Source organism: Pleurodeles waltl, chromosome 10 (genome assembly GCF_031143425.1).
Source record: "Pleurodeles waltl isolate 20211129_DDA chromosome 10, aPleWal1.hap1.20221129, whole genome shotgun sequence".
NCBI lineage: Eukaryota > Metazoa > Chordata > Amphibia > Caudata > Salamandridae > Pleurodeles > Pleurodeles waltl.
Window position 1 is genome coordinate 108,054,386 of NC_090449.1, and position 17,299 is coordinate 108,071,684.

Below are 17,299 nucleotides of genomic sequence, written 5' to 3' on the forward strand. Positions count from 1 at the left end.
CGCCCTCTTGTGACGATCCCCAAACAGGGATCCACTGGACAGAGGTACCATTGGAAGGCATATTCTCCCTTTTCAACAATACCTCTCCAATAAGAATCAGTGCTCGGGAGCTGAGGTTTCCCCTAAGCACTAATTCAGTGAATTGTTTTACTTTCACTTTTGTATGAAATAACATCAGCGCACTCTGTTTGATGATCATCATTTCATACAAAAAAAAGCTGATGCTACCCGGTAAGCTCTTCCCCAGCAGTCTGAACCTGAGGGGAATAAAGGGAAACCCTCTAGTACAGAGCACCACGGAGGCCCTTCCAACCCTCTCCAGTGTTGGCCAATGGCCGACAATGCATCAAAGAGGTTAAATAAAATAGTTATCCCTAAGATTACACAGATTAAACATTTTCGCTTTAGATAAGCGTGATGCTGAGATTAAAAGAAGTAAGAGATAGACCACTTAGGAATTAGATTGGGTGCATTAATGGACAGTGTGTAAATGCTTTGAGATCTGTGTGGGAAGTGTTTTGTGTCATGTACACATTGCAGAGACAGCTCAACTCGTGTCACCAAAAGTGTGAGGATGCACTAGTGCAAGTTTTCATGAAACATTTGAGAACAGACACAATTATGCAAGCATGCTGATACATACCATTTTAGAGTACACTACATCATACACATTGAGTATGAAGCACTCCTTTAGGGTGCATGCTTCCTTTGATTCAAGTATAAATCCTACAGTCCACACAGTAGTGATAGAGGAACATCCCAAGTGAGTAGTCAATATGCAACAAGTCGTAGTATATGCTTTCAAGATCTACTCAAGAACAGCAATGGAGTAACTCAAATAAATCGCCCTTGTACTCCCAAGCATAGTATATTCTTTGGGGGTTCTACTCAGGAGCTCTTGAGGAGCATCTTTTTGGAATGGGCATTATATAATCGGCATGATACTTAGTCTGAGGAGTCCTACCTGGAGTGTCGGAGAGCAGACCACAGGAATGGGTGTTAGACAACCAGTGGCTGTACTTGGTCATAGGGGTTGATCCACCAGTGGCAGGATCCACCCATAGGAAAGGCTGGGAGTAACCCATAGGAATGGGCTTTATGGAAGCAGCCATGAGGAGTCCAGGCAAAAGCATTAGGGAGCACTCAACCAGCCATGTATATGCTCTAATCAGTAGTGTAGGCAGTATGTCATGATCCTTAGTGCAAGGAAGGAAATGGGCATTCTGGCTGTTGTTCCAACTATTAAATAGATGAATAATGAGGGTTCAGTGGGCCCAGAGGCCTGAGGGGCCCACTGAACCCTAATTGTTGCCAACTGAAACTATGCATCTGGCTCTAAGGGGTCAACCATAGGGCATCCGAGAAGTGATCATTATGTGACCAGCCGGCGTACGTACCAGTTGTGTGTTTGGGCATTATAGAACCAGTCAATTCCTTGCTATACAGAGTCATCAAGGAATGACATGGAGTAGCCCATAGGAATGGTGATTATACAGCTAGTGTTATTAAATGTCCTTTGGTTCTCCGCAGGAGAAGGAGCTGTTGGATCTGGGTGAGGGGATATTGTTCATTAAACATGTTGAATTAGTAGTTAGGTTAAGAACGTGAAAGGAACAAGAGAGAGCTGTTAATGGAGTGGATATAGGGATACTATAAGCTGCATTTATGACCTTGACTCGTTCCAAAGCCAATCATGGAAGAAGACCATATCGTCTCCGACATTTACCTGGACACTCTGGTAAGTTAAGTGGTCTGGCGCTGCCAAAGGGAGGGTAGGTGCTAACGTCTAGAGATGGTGGGGCCAGAGCTGAAGTGAAGGAGGAGATTGAAGTCCCTTTCACACAGGGCACAGAGGAGGCTGAGGTCTGATGAGGAGTAACAACAGAGTAACAGAGTAGAAATATCCTACATCAGAATGGACACATAATAAATTATCATGCACACAAGTTTTCTTCCCTAACCATGCCTACCCTAAACACATGAAGACCATGTGTCAATATGCTACTTCCATATTGGTGCACTCAGCATCCATTTCCTCATGAGGGACATCTTACAGCTTATATTATTATCATTATTATTAGTTTAATTTATAGTGCACATGAATCACCCCCGGAGGGGTATCCCAGCACAGAGCTGAGACAAAGGTAGAAAGAAAGAAAAACTTAAAACAATATTGTCTTCAGTAGTTTCCTAAATTTGGCATGATCAGTGCAAGTTCGAAATTTTAAGGCAGCTTATTCCAGTATTTAGGGGGCTGGGAAAGGATCTGCACCCTGTGTGAGATTTTCTGATCCGAAGGACAGTAAGTAAAGCCTTGTCACTTGATCTTAGAAGTCTAGATGCGAGATGATGGGTGAGCCGTGAATTAAGATAGCTGGATCCTTTCCCAGTCAAAGAATTATGGGTCAAACAGCAAATTTTGAAGATAATTATTTTCTCAATTGGTAGCCAATGTAAGGAGTGTAGAAGGGGAGTCGAAACCACCCCAAATGGAGAGCTTCAATGTTTTGGACAATCTCATCTACTGAGGCCAATAAGGCATTGCCATAATTCAAACGGGAAATGACAAGAGCCTGTACCACTGTTTTCCTCGCCGAAAGAGGGAGGTAAGGGAAAGCTCTCCTCAGCAGGAATATGGTATGAAAGCAGGTACCTGTGATGGACAGAACCTGCTCTTTCATAGTGAGAAATTGATTGATTCGTACACCTAAGTTCTTTACTACCTGTGGAGGGGTAGGGGCAGTGCCAAATTCATAAGGCCACGAATCCGGGGCCCAAAGTTGTTGGGCCTTACCAAACAACATAATTTCTGTTTTTCCAGTATTTAACTGAAGGCAGTTATCAGTCATCCAAGTGGCAATTGATTTCATCTCAGCTGAAAAGTGATTTTTAGCTTGGTTCAGTTCTTTATTAAAAGTGATTATTAGCTGTGTATCATCAGCATAGGATAATATTTCAAATCCAAAAGGCTTGACTATTTTAGCAAGGGGTGCAACAAGATATTAAAGAGTGTAAGGCTAAGACAAGATGCTTGAGGCATGCCCCTTGTCCAGCACTTTGGTGCTAGATTGATAACAGCCCAGAATCATGGTTTGAGTTTGATTTGTTACAACGTCAACGTCAGCAAGCCACTTTTGTGCTCTCCCTTGCATTCTGATCTCATGTAATCTATGGAACAACCTAGGGTGAGACTAAGTATCGAACGCTGCAGATAAATCCAGCAGCACAAGTATGGATGGTATATTCACATCAAGAGAACGTCTGATGTGGTTTATGACAGCAACTAGGGATGTCTCTGTATTATGATGAGGTCTAAACACTGATTGTGTTGGGTCAAGAATCTTGTTTGTTTCTAGGTGGTCCATAATTTGTTTGTTGATGTGTCCCTTTAACAACTTGCTTAATAAAGGAAACAGCTAAATAGGTCGATAGTAAGATTTGTAGGAGGCATATGAGCCACCTTTTGATTAGGTTTGACCTGTGCTGCTTTTAGGATCTGGGGAATCTTCCCAGAATCAATTGAAAGGATGAATAAAGAACAAATATAGGGGACAAGCTGTTTTGAAAGGATTGCAGAGATCCTTAGAGGGCAAATATCCAGAGGAGATCCCGATTTTGCTGATGCAAGAGGTTTCTGAACAGACTCAGTCAAGATGGTATTAAACTTTCTTAGACTGATAACACCATTAGAGGAAGATGTATTAGGATTATTCTCCACATATGCTTGCTCAAGAGAATTGGAAAAGTTCTGATATATAGTTTCAATTCTTTTCTTAAAGTGATCGAGGAATCACATAATGCTTGAGAAGCATGAACTTCTTAAGATGAGGCATTAGGCTTTATAGAAATATTAAGTGATTTGATGAACTCCTTAGGTGAGTTTCTAGTCTGATCAATCTGATAGGAGATATGAGCTTTACAAGCTCTTTTAATTTTGCTGCGATACATTGATAGGGATGCTCTGTAGGCCAAAAAAACAAAAGTACACAGTTCCAGCCATAGACTAGTACAAATGTAAATAGTAAGTAATCGAGTCTATGAGTCTGCTCTTATTAGAACAAGAGCCCTCACTCACCAAATGGTGACATGCTTCATCATCGGGCTTTTGCTCCTCGTCAGGCCGGCACTGCAATGCCTGACTGGCCCCTCGTGGGGGCTCTTTGCCGGAGATCTTTTGAGTGTAAAGAATGCCGGTAGCTGAGTGCTAGTATGTGGGATTGGTATATGGGTATGTGAAAATAAAAATGGCTAGAGGTCTGGAAATATTGTATTTAATCAACCCAGACCCCTTTCATAATTAAAAACAGAGTGTGGTTAAGGGTTAGAAGTAATGTCTAGTCCACCCTCAGAAACAAAAAAACTGTCAGTCCCTGAATTAGGGGAATGTGGAGAGTTAGAGTACAGAACTAACTATACTTCTATCATCGGGGTCAACATGTTTCTCGCAAAAAATGTCTGTTAAGATCGGTGCGATTCGTCAGGACCAAAAAACGTACCTAATCCACATGTTATAACCCAATACAGGATTTCTTCGTACCACAAAAACCCTCCTTGTATTAAAGGATGGGCCCATCGGGATAGCGATAAGCATCAGTGGCCCAGGCTTGTATAGTCAACCTGCTTGTGTGGCCACCGGGTGGATAACCTACCCCTGGGTTAGGGAACTGTGTACTTTTGGTTTTTTGGTATTATGATGGGAGTTCCGTACACAGGACCAACTTTTCTCTAAACACTCCCGACATATTAGCCCTTCTTTGTTTGTATTCGATGCTCTGTAGGCCTCCTTATCATGTAGAGTGTGAGTGGGACGCCACCGTCTCTCCAATCTTTCACAAGTGGTTTTCTCTCTCCCTAATTTAGTGGTTTACCAGGCCGCATGATGGCGATGCTTACTAGCATAGCCTGCGTTCCGAGGTGCAATCTCATCAAAAGGTGAATTTACGGTGTTAAGATAATCTTGCAGGGCTTGATCAACATCTGAGTTTGAGGAAATAGTATTAAACTCAAACTTCTCAGCAAATTAGTCAGATGTGATTTTTCGCCAATATCTAGATACCTCATTATGGGCTTTTCCCCCTATGTTGCCTTAGGAATCTGGAAATATATTATTGAGTGATCAGTACAAAGTAGGGTTTTGGGAGGGTCACATATAAAAAATACAGAGTTAGTGAAAATTAGACGTAAAGTATGCCCTGCTGTTTGTGTGGATTCACTAACTTTCAGACATAAGCCACACGTGGCTAAATCCTCAACTAGTTCTACAACTTCCACGTTTAGAGACTCTTCTCCATGATGGTTAAAATCTCCTAACAGAAGAAACTGTTGAGGTGTCATGACATAGGTGGCAATATATATTCTGTTAGGAGCTGACTAAAATATTTTTTGGTGCCTGGTGGGTGATAAACTGAAGCGCATTTCCAACATTCATTGGGTGAGAGTTCACGTTTAAAGATGCATGGCTCGGTCCAGTCACCTAGTAAAATATCTATTAAAAAGAGATTAATCGAGTCTTTATAAGCCATGGCGATTCCACCACCTACCCTGTCTTCTCTGTCCAGTCTAAGCAAGCAATAGTAGTAATGGAGAGCTAAAGTGATGTCTGGTAGAGTGGTGGAACTCAGCCATGTTTCAGTTAGAAAGCCTACCTCTGGTGACAATGTGGAGAGCAAATCCCAGATTCAAATACATGCTTAGGCAGGGACCTAACATTGCAGAGGAAGCTGTTAAAATGGGTATTGGCGTAGGAGTCTAAAGTGAGGGGTATTGTGCTCAGTGCATCTGTAGAAGTATGCATTGACATGCGTGAGTAATAAATATCCGATGGCCTAAATGTGTGAGCAACAGTTCGTAAATCATATGGCAATGAATTGAGCAATGTAAGCATGCCACAGGGCCTTCTAACAATGGTGGAAATGAGGCATTACAACAGTTACCTAAGGGCGCACAGACTCTATTTTGAAATCAATGTTTAGTAAGGGTTTAGATGAATCAGTAAGTGTGGTGGGGTATCTATCTCCTGGTGTGGGAAGGGCAGGACTCCTGGCGAAGAGCATGTGTGGATGGGCGCAGATGGGCTTGCCTTTGGTGCACTGCCTGCGGGCATCCACTGCCCATTGTCGCCAGCATCGGCTTTAGTAGCTGGCCAGAAAAGAGCAGCTGAACTGCTAACCTGAGAGTAATGGCAGACAATAAGTAAGGCTTTCTCCACTCAAACGGTATGGACTGTGGTGGAACAGAAAGCATTCCTACAGCACAAAGTGGTAAAACTTAAATAGATCACAAGAAGCACGAAGTAAAATAAAGCTCAAGAACACAAGAGTACGCTTTTTAAAAATGAAAGGCACCTCTCGGCTGTGTGCTGCTGGCTGTGTGCTACACTTATACAATAGTTTTGCTCCCTCTGGGTCCTGCCTAAATATTGTAGGGACAGGGGGAGGAGAGGGTTGGTGGAAGGGGAGGTAGAGACTCAAAGTCTCCATCAAGCAAAGTGAAGTAGAGGTCTGGAACCAGAGGGAAGCACAAAACAGTAGAGAGGGCCCATCTCCGAATATACATACAATAAACCATGACTGACACTGTTTTGCCCGTGATAATTGTAGCATAAACACATAAAAAGAGGATGTGAGCATGGGGTAGTCCCTGCAAGTATGCCCAGTAGAGCCCTCCCAATTGTGTCTAAAGATGGCAGGGCTACAGGGACAGAAGCTGAGGAGAGATTGGAAAGGGGGCAGCAAAGTCAAAAATCCAGTCACGTGGTACAAAGAGGAAGCCTGGGACTAGAGGGGCCACCAACAGAGAATAAACAGAACATCTCATAACAGAGACACAGATTTAATGTTTTGACCTAAGCAATTCTAGCCTAAACAAATTAAAATCCTGTGAGCATATGACCTTTGCAAAGCCCACCCAATGAGGCCTCTCATTCTAGGTCCACTTTATACCCCAGTTCCCAGTCCCTGTTGTAGACTCAGCGAGTCCAGAAGGTGTCCTAGGTCCCAAGGATGTATTTGCTAACGGAACCATCCTGACCATGGGCTTTCTGTTCTTAAATAGGGACGCACAAGATTGGCACTCCCGGGGCACATCTTCATGGGCGCTTACTCATCCCATCAGCCCTGCCCCATATTCACTTGAGACCTCTTAAACCTCTCACAGCTGCCCCTGCACTGCATGGATGCAGACTAGCAGAACCTCAGAAAATCAGTAATCGGATTAACAGGTCATTGAGACTTTGCCTGACCTGGCCCATTTAATTTTGATCGTGAATGTGACCCCTCCCCCAATTCAGTATGGCTGGTGGGTTTAATGGATAAGATACTGGAAGTGTCTTCTTAGAAGTTACAGCACATGGTCATAAACCATTGAGTTTCCACCCAGAACAAAAATGAAATGCAACTGGGTGAAATGTTTCTTGTTCTGTGGCACCTCTGCCCTATTGACTGCAGGTCGTGAACTCACCCAAAAAGCTTTTGAGCCAGTTGAAATCTTTGAACTAGGGATCACATTGTGTTGAGCAAATTCAATGTCTTTGTGACGCTGTGAAGACCGGCGGCGTCCCACTTGCGTGCCACGGTCAGATCGTCGGTCCGCATCTGGGACTGCCATATCTGCTGCTTTTTGGGTCGCAACCTGTTTTGTGGGCCGCAGCGCGAACTGAAACTTTCCTTTTGGTCTCTGTTTCACGCTGTGCCCACCTTTTACCCCCCCTAGCTTTACTTACTTGTTTTTTTACTGTTTTTCTTCTTTTCTTCTTTTTTCTCTTTTTCTTTTTTGTTTCTTCTTGGCCATATTTTCCCTTTCCCAGGAGTCTGTGTTTCCTTCCCTGCATGCTTTGCTCCCTACTTTTTATACCACAGCTATTTTTCCATTTGCTTTAATGTGGCTTTTCCCAATCCAAAATGGTGTCTTCATTACTTCCTGCATGTCACTACCTGTATGTCAGTATTTAAGCAGAGTTGGTCTTCTGTTCCTTGTGTTGCAAACACTTTGGTTCCAGTTGTGCTCCTCGCTCCTCTATCCTGTGATTTTGGACTTCACCTGCTTTTCCTGTCTGCAGTTTTGGTTCCAGACTTTTTGTGCCTCACTTTTTCTTTTCTTATATATTTTTTTTTTTACAAGTTCCTTGATCTGAGGTTTTTTTCCAAATTTGTTTTTTTTCCTCTGGGACTTCTTCTGGAGGTTACTGCCTGCTTGGTGTTCTATTATCGGCAGCGCTGTGGCTACTGGAAAGGGTCGCCCCTACCTTGGTCACTCTAGAACAAGCAAGAAACCTGGTGGTGCCCAGAGACTGGCAGATTACAGTGGTAAGAAGCGTTCAGGTCGTGACAGTCTCTTCAGAGAGTAACATTAGCCACGACAATGGCTGACCCATAGAGTGATCCTGGGTATCTGAATGTAGCTTGCTTGTAGAGTAACAATGGGGATAGGACAAAGGTTGGCCCATAGAGTAACATTAGGTATAAGATAGTGTCTTGCCCATAGAGTAACAATGGTGATAGTAGAGCGGCTCACCCATATAGTAACAGTGGACATAAGACCCTATATTATTTTTTCCTAATGTGTGGTGTGTGAACACTATGATAGTGTTTGAGGGTTATATCCTTGGCCCAGACTAGTCCTAGTTCTTGGGTGTTTCCTAGTTTTAGCTGTCTTGCTTTTTTACATGTGAATAGAATTAATTTCTAAGCTGTAGCTCTGACTGAACTGTATTTTTAGTAAGTGAAATTACTTGTGTTATGCATTATCAAAGTTCCAACCCAAATGCTGACCCGCTTGTCTTAGAAAGTCATGTGTGAAAACAGAGTATGTTTATTTGCCTTTGGGAGTGCAATAGAACCTGAGAATTGGACTTTACAGATAAGCAACAGGAACCACTGCAAAAACTGTCCATTGAGCACTGATTCTTCGAGTACCCAAGTTTGTGGCCACACTGCTATGACCAGATTCCTATGAAAGTAGAACAATCTAAATGAAATGACAATCAGCTACCTCCCAAGGCCCCTCAGGAACTCCAGTGCCTGCCAATTCCCCAAGGGCCTCTCAGGATCTCCAGTGCCTACCGATTCCACGAGGTCTCTCAGTAACTCCAGCGCATTCTAATTACGCTCAGCTTCTCACGATCTGCAGTGCCTGCTGATTCCGCAAGGCCTTTCAGGATCTCCAGTGCCTACAGATTCAGCAACTCCTCTCAGGATCTTCAGTGCCTGTCGATTTCCCTAAGCCTCCAATTCCCCAGGGCCCCTCAGGAGCCCCAGTGCCTGCTAATTCCTCATAGCCTCTGGAAAGTTGGTACCTGCTAAACAGAATTTGTCCTGTTTTGCTGCTCTTTGGTATCACAAACAAAGGACATGATATGGGACTTAAATTTAGAGGAGGGGATATCAGTCACCGTTGTGAGAGAGTAACCCATCCACCTAGTTTTAAATCAGGCCCTAAGTAACAAAAACATGTGTGAGGGTGTGTTTTTATAACAGATCAAACGTAGGTACATATATAGTCATAAAAGCACATTGAAAAACAATTACGCTAAACCTAAACTGTATTACTGATACGCAGTGCTTTAAATGGAAAAATAGAAGTGCAGGTACTCTGCAATAGAGTACCTGCTTGTTTCTGAGAAGTGCCGGTACTCTCCAATTAGAAGTATTACATTTTCCTTGAGATATGCCACTACTCTCCCTCTCAAAATGAAAAAGTGCCGGTACTCAGTACCGGAGAGTACCGGCCCATTTAAAGCACTGCTTACGGAAATGCCCTCTAGGATATCAATCAAATATGTAAAATGTAGATGAAAATTGTTAAAAGAAACACTGGACCAGAAGGAATGCAGGGATCACATATACCTTCAGTTAATACCGTTTAAATGCACAAGAGGGCGCTAAACTACCGTCAAACACTCGCAGGCCATTTACGGGGCAACAGTGGCACGCCTTCAGATTAGCAAAGCAGTAGATGTGTCATAGTGCGGTAAAAATAGGTGACATACATTCAGTGACTCCTGTAAACGTTACTGGCCTGTGTATTTTCACGCATTAGAAGTAAATGGTAATAAAGTGATAACATTTGTCAGAGCTGTGGCACCGGGCTGTTAACAGAAATAGTGAGTAGTTTGGTGCCGTTGTATTTAGTAAGTGTCTTATGTAGTGGTAAATTCAGCAGTGCTGTAAGGCTGGGCTGGGGGTCGTAGTCGCTCGAGTAGGAACAGTTATCTCATTCTTCCCTGGACATGTTTATTGTTTCCTGGAGACTGCTGGGCACACGACGCGACCCTGCAGAAAGTGCGCTCCACATCAGCACCCCTGGCCCAGCACCGGGCGCAGCTGGACACCGCAGGTCATGTAGTTTGAACTACTCTCTGACCGGTAGTTAACTGGCTGCAGTTAGCCTTTCATAAACACTTACCCAAAGCTGCTTTTGAAAGGAAATCATGCTTTTTCTATACTATTTTTAAAAGTAATGCTGTATTTTTGGTTTCGTGTATTTGCCAATGTTCTTACACGTAATAGCAAGTGCGCGGGGGCAATTATGGCCTTATCATTCAACTAGGCTGCATTGCAAAAACAGAAAGTCGATTAAAGGAGCAGCGCTGAACACCGCAACTTTATATGAATATATCATTAACTGGCCACAAAGTTTGGAAATGTGCAGCTTTTAGTGAAATCGGTGTAGTGCCGCGCCAGTGATGGAACTGGTCGCCAGGCACTACCATTAAAGGAAAGTATGGAGGGGCGGTGATGGGTTCTGCACCGACAGCTCCTCATTGAATCTTGCCTCAGGTCATGTGATGAGGCCATATAATAAAGTGAGCCAGGGGGCGGCGTTCAGTGTGACGACGCAACGAGCGGACCAGAGCGAAAGTGCGGAGCACACCGAATGCCGCTCACTGGGTCTAAGTTCAAAAACCCAGTACGGTGCCAGCGTGTTTATTTAGTTCTGCCGAGTGCCGGTCATCTCCGACACTACGGGCCGTATTTATACTCCGTTTGCGCCGAATTTGCGTCGTTTTTTTCGACGCAAATTCGACGCTAAACTAACGCCAACTAACGCCATATTTATACTATGGCGTTAGAGGCGTATAGCGCCAAAGTTCCCGGAATGTGCGTCATTTTTTAGCGTGAACCCCTTCCTTGCGTTAATGATATGCAAGGGAGGCGTTCCCGTCTAAAAAATGACTCCCAGGCCTTTACGTGGTATTTATACTCCCGGGCAAAAGAGACGCCCGGGAGTGGGCGTGGCTAAAAACGGCGCATTTGCGCCGCTTTTTAACGCCTGGGTCAGGCATGGCGTTAAGGGACAAGTGGGCTCAAAATGAGCCCAGAGTGCCCTCCCCTGCCCCCAGGGACCCCCCCTGCCACCCTTGCCCACCCCAGGAGGACACCCAAGGCTGGAGGGACCCACCCCAGGGACATTCAGGTAAGTTCAGGTAAGTATTTTTTAATTTTTTTTTAATAATTTTTTTTGGCATAGGGGGGCCTGATTTGTGCCCCCCTACATGCCACTATGCCCAATGACCATGCCCAGGGGACAGAAGTCCCCTGGGCATGGCCATTGGGCAAGGGGGCATGACTCCTATCTTTACAATGATAGGAGTCATGTTGATGGGGGATGGGCGTCGTTAAAAAATGGCGCAAGTCGGGTTAAGACGATTTTTTTGCCTCAACCTGACTTGCCCCATTTTAAGACGCCCTAACGTCATTTTTGCCCAACGCCGGCGCTGCCTGGTCTACGTGGTTTTTTTCCACGCACACCAGGCAGCGCCGGTCTGCTTGCGCCGGCTAACGCCATTCCATAAATACGGCGCCCGCATGGCGCTTCAGAATGGCGTTAGACGGCGCAAAATTTTTTGACGCTAAACTGCGTTAGCGCAGTTTAGCGTCAAAAAGTATAAATATGGGCCTACATTTTGGCGACGAGGGTGTTGCGCACGCTTCACCCTGCACCCCGTGGCGGCCGCTCTCATGGCGGTGCTCGTGCCACGTGGGCTGCAGCACACAACCCATTTTCGGACCACCCAGCCCCGCCTGCTGCCTCCGCAGCTCACACCGTGCAGGTAGCGTTTTCTACCCTCCTCACCGTCTGAGAGCCTGCCGACGTTTGTCTCCTCCATGTGGCCCCTGAGTGAGTATTACCTCACTGTTTTTGGCCTGGCCACGCCCCCCCCCCCAAGTTCCTAGACAATCTGGCACAGCCACTTGCTATGTGGGCCAACAGCTCCAGTAGCAAAGATCATACAACTTGCTCCTCTACAGCTGGACTCACCCAAGCACACGGTGTTTGTTGTGCTGCCACGCCCATCTCTTCCAGTGCCTGCCATCTCCTCCAGTGCCTGCCTTGGTAGCCATCCTGCATTAGTGCTGCTGCACCCCACGCTGACCAGGCTGCTCCTTTTGCGGACCCAGCCTACTGTCCAGGTGCTGCGTAGTCACCCCTGTGCACGCCTTCTTCGCAATAGACGCTCTCACCTCCTCCACCATGTCAGTCATTCCGCCTGTTGAACCTTTCGTCGTGGAGGGTGCCCCATCGCCGCAGGCTCCAAAGTGGAAGGAATGGGTGGAGAGAGTCCTGCTATTTTTTGAAGCGACAAAAGTGCAAAATGCTCAGAAACGGGCCCTGCTCATTCATTTGGGAGGGAAAGAGATCTACAAAATCTCAAAAAACTTAGTTGAAGATGCACCCAAGACTCACATCACGTTAATAGCGGCCCTCAATAGAAATTTTGAGCCTATGGCCAATACTGATTACGAGCGGTTCGTATTCAGACAAGCCCGACAACACACGGGAGAGTCTATTGACTCTTTCCCCATGAGACTGCGTGATCTAGCCAGCACCTGTAGGTTTGCGGATGAAGCAGAATAGATACAGGGGCAGATAATTCAAGGGTGTGCATCGACAAAACTGAGAGAACGCATTCTTGAGGAGTCCAGGAGGTCCTTGGCCGACATCCTCATGATGGGACGCACGGAAGAACTATTAAAAACTCCAGCGTCACATATGGAGGCGGCACTTCAAAGGCCAGTCAAAGAAGAGGCTGTCAACGCCATGGCTATGCCACCCAATAAAGCCAAGCATCGTGCCTATAAGCCACCGACATAACATAGCCTGAGAAATGTTTCATGCCTATGCATGACTTTTGAGTTTTTTTAGTAGTGCAGGGGGTCAAACCCTGTTTGAGTGGCCACAGGAAAAAAGGGGTTACAGAGCCTTAAGATTTTCAGGTTGAGGTCCTTTGCCTCTGATGTCCCAGGGCCTATCTTTCTATGGTTCTGCAAACAGGGCCAAGTACAAACCCACTCAGTGATAGCGATGGTGAGCTGTCAAAGACTTCTCAGGGAGCTAGTGTGGAAGTGTTCGAGCTCAGCACCTAAAAACACACATCCTTATAAAAACTGATTGTCCAACTGAGTGCTTTTAATGCACAATAGAACTTAATACCACATTTACAGACATGCACAAAATGCTATGCAACGTCCTGGTGCTTCGAGCGATTGCACCTCCTTCTGCTAATTCTTCTAGTTCCCCTTCTTATAGTCCAGGTGCAATTAACCCTATACTCTGGTGTGAGTGCATAGTCTTTAACAACTCTGTCCTGATTGTTACCTACACATTTATCACATTCTGTGATGGTGCCATTACTTCTTTAGTTGCTGCTCCATGTCTGGACTTAGCATGAACCTTCAGTCTTCCTTGGCCTCCTCAGGTGTCTTGTTGAGTAATGCGTATACATGTCAGGGGTGGCTGAATAAGGCAGAGCTGGAACCTTTTTTCAGCGGTCTGGTGGGTGTTTGTTGCAGTCCCGTTTCGGCTGTCCAGATTGTTATGGCCTAGCATTGCCAGGCTCGAGGAGAGGTAGAGGATTCTCAACTCTGATGTTGGACCATCTCTATCAAGCATAGGGCATGCAGACCATGCTCCAACCGACCATGGTTATGTTGCAACCTGCTCCTCAGGGATAGTCAGTCTTCCTGCCGGGATGGCAATCTCCTTCCTTCTATCTTCAGGCAGGCTGGCTTCTAGCCAATTCATATTGGACAAGTAATCAGTTGGTGCAGCAAAGGGTCTACATGGGCGTAACCTAACTTCTGGAAAGCCTGCTGTCAGATAAACACCAGCTCTGGTTTCACATCAGTCCCCTGAGTACTCTGTGAAGCACTTCCTTCCTTGGTTATAACTTGAAAATTGTACAGGAAGGTCAGTGAGTATCACAGTTATACAGTCAAAGCAGACAGGAGATGTAGATCACTGTTTGCATTTCTAAAACCTTGGGTGTATTCTCCTTTCACTTGTTCTTCTTAGGCTGTTCTCCAGACACAGCACCTGTGTAGAGTAATGTTCCTAACCGCAGGGTAGTCTCAAGTCACGAGCAACCGTAACAGAGGCACACAGAGGTGTGAGCTTTCTGCACTTCGTACACTGAAGAGTGATCAGAGAAAAGACAAAAGGCTGCCCTCACCTAAGCGGTTCTTTTCAACTTGATTAATAGAGACTGCAGTCTGGCCCATCATCCCTACCATCTGCCAAATGACGGTGCTACACGAAGCCTTAGTGCTAAATGCCTACTAGCATTTCTAAAGGAGTTATGTCTATATTTTCCCCTCCTTATTTTCTAGGTCTTCTCCTTCCCTCCTTGCGATTGTCAGCAAGCCATTTCCACTTTCTTGGAAAGCAACCAATTATCTCTCCTGTACAGTACGCCACGATTGGGGTATTCAAAATGTAACCCACAGGACTCTGTTATTCACACCATGCATGTACTACTCGTGCTAAATACACAAACACACACAATATTCACTTGCGATATTATCACAAGGATCTGGGTTAGTGCACAGAAACACACTTTACTTGAGTGGGCTAGGAGACCTCCATGTCAGTGTCATGCATAAAGAGGAAAGTGCACAAGTGCGGTTTCATGAAATACTGCACCTTTCCAACACCCTTCACCAAAATAGGAACAGTACTCCACTTTTGGTACTATGAGAACAATCTTGGTGCCCTAATCCAGGTCACAGGCTAGGTCCAGGACCTTACTCATGTCAAGGGACAAGACTGGGCATCTGCACACACACACTAGATTATTGTGAAGCTACGGTCAAAATCAAAAAACAGATGCCAGATAGATGCATTTGTGCACTCAGGGGAACAATACTGCACACCATGCAGGGGACAAACTAGCCTCAATACTAGGGGACGTTTGTGGTAGGATGACCCTAGCCTGAGATGAGCCATCTAAGCAGAAGGAAGGGTTAGTTCAGGGCCTGGCTGTGGGCCAGGCCCGGTTGCTACATATGATGCACATGGCCAAAGGCAATGCACAGTTGGGTGTCTGCTGCAAGGTGGGTAAACGGCCTTGTCCAAGGGCAGAACCCTGAGACCAATCCTCTACTGTGAGGTGGGTGCAGGACCTGCAGGCAGGCAGTGATTGGCTGCCTGCATGGGGATGGTCCTCTAGAAAACTTGAATATGATCATAAAAACCCAGAGTCACTGAAAGAAATCAAAGTTAATGTGATGTAATGGTCTGTAGTGTATGCTTAAAGAAATCTCAGCAATTCACCTAAAAAAACAAAGTTAAAGTGCAATTATGTTTATGAATTAAAACCAAAAGGCCACTGAAACTCACATGTTATGGTTAGGATTAGCACAATAGCAATGCAAAATATAAAATGCAGTGGGAATGATCAGTCTGTCTGTCTGAAAACAACTTTGTATCTGGTGATGATTTTTACAGATAGAAAACGGGTATCACAATGAGTATCTACTTCGCACCCAGTTATGGCAATCTGTTCATGGGCTGTGGGAAACACAGGGACCCTAGGCGGAAAACATGGAACATTGGTCAGGGCATCTTATTTTATGTCTCTGCTACATTGATGATTTGTTTATCATCTGCAAATGGTAAGAGAAGCTACCTAGTAAATGTATAACCTTAAACTCGCTGTGGACACGAGCTGGGTAGAAATAGAGTTTTTTTACTCCATGTTAATGGTTGGCTTTAATAAATTACAGATATTTAGAAAATCGACAGGAAGGAACAGCATTTTGCAAAGTCAGAGTAGCCAATACAAGAAATTAAAGTGGAGCATGCCCTGTGGGGAGCTGCTCAAAGCAAAAAGAAATTACAGCTCAGAGCAGGACTATACCAAGACAAAGGAAGACAAGATCCAAAGATGTATAAATTGGGTTTACCCTCAACAGTTTCCTAGTACAGCTATAAGCAAGGTGGCAAGTTTTAAACAAAGCAATTTGATACAGGAAAGTACATCTAGTAGAAAGGATAAAACTACATGTTTCATAACCATTTTAGCATAGATGCAGCTACACCGTGCTGAATCCTTAAAATACATTGGAAGATACTTACAAGTAAAAGTGTTATTGGGAGTTGAGGGAACTCTAGCAGTCACCTATAGGAGCACCATCCCTCAAGGATCATTTAGTACACAGTCATTTAGCCAACGGACAGAAATGTGGCTGGGTTGAAGAAAAGTGTCCTTCACCTGCATTAAATGTAAAGTATGCAACAACACTACAAATAAATCTGCAACAAGGAAAGACCCACCTCGCAGTATCTAACATGCAACTCACACTATACCATCTATTATTTGTCCACGCAATGGACAATATATAGGAAGCGGTAAACAACTGCCAATGAAGAGAATTTTAGAACTAATGAAAACTAACAAAATCAAGATCCTATGTATCTTGTGGGGTGACATCTGAATGAAGTACATAACAGTAATAGGGACCTCCTATGTGTCTATTGCATTGACAGAATTCCACAAACCCCCAACTGGGAGACTGAGTAAGAGCTCTAGGAACCATGTAGTCTTAATACATATTTGAGATGAATGCTAAGACCCCAGAGGGACTTAATATGGATGAGGAATTGTCAATATACCTAAGTTAAAAAATAGCAATATCTATTGCATCGGGAGTCCCATGGTAAAAATAAAAGACAAAATAAGCATTCTGATTGGCTTGGCCTGTGTGATGAGAGCTCTGATTGGCAGGCCGCTGCATGGAGAGAAATGTTGCTGTCCCCATTACAGGACTTGGGGACTCAAGTCCCGTGTCCCCAAAAATAATCTAAAAAAACTGTATTGGGGTAAAGTAGGGATACCCTTACTTTTATCCCTTTTTAGGGTGGTCCCAGGAAGATCCTCCTTGGGGGCCAAAAAAAAAAATGTCGGGCCATCATGGTCCTGTGGGAGCTAGCACAGCTCTGTGTACTCTTGAGAGAATCCAGCTGGACCAGATTTTTTAAAAAAGAAAGGCTAACATGGGGTAGTTCTGTGTGGTGTTGTCTG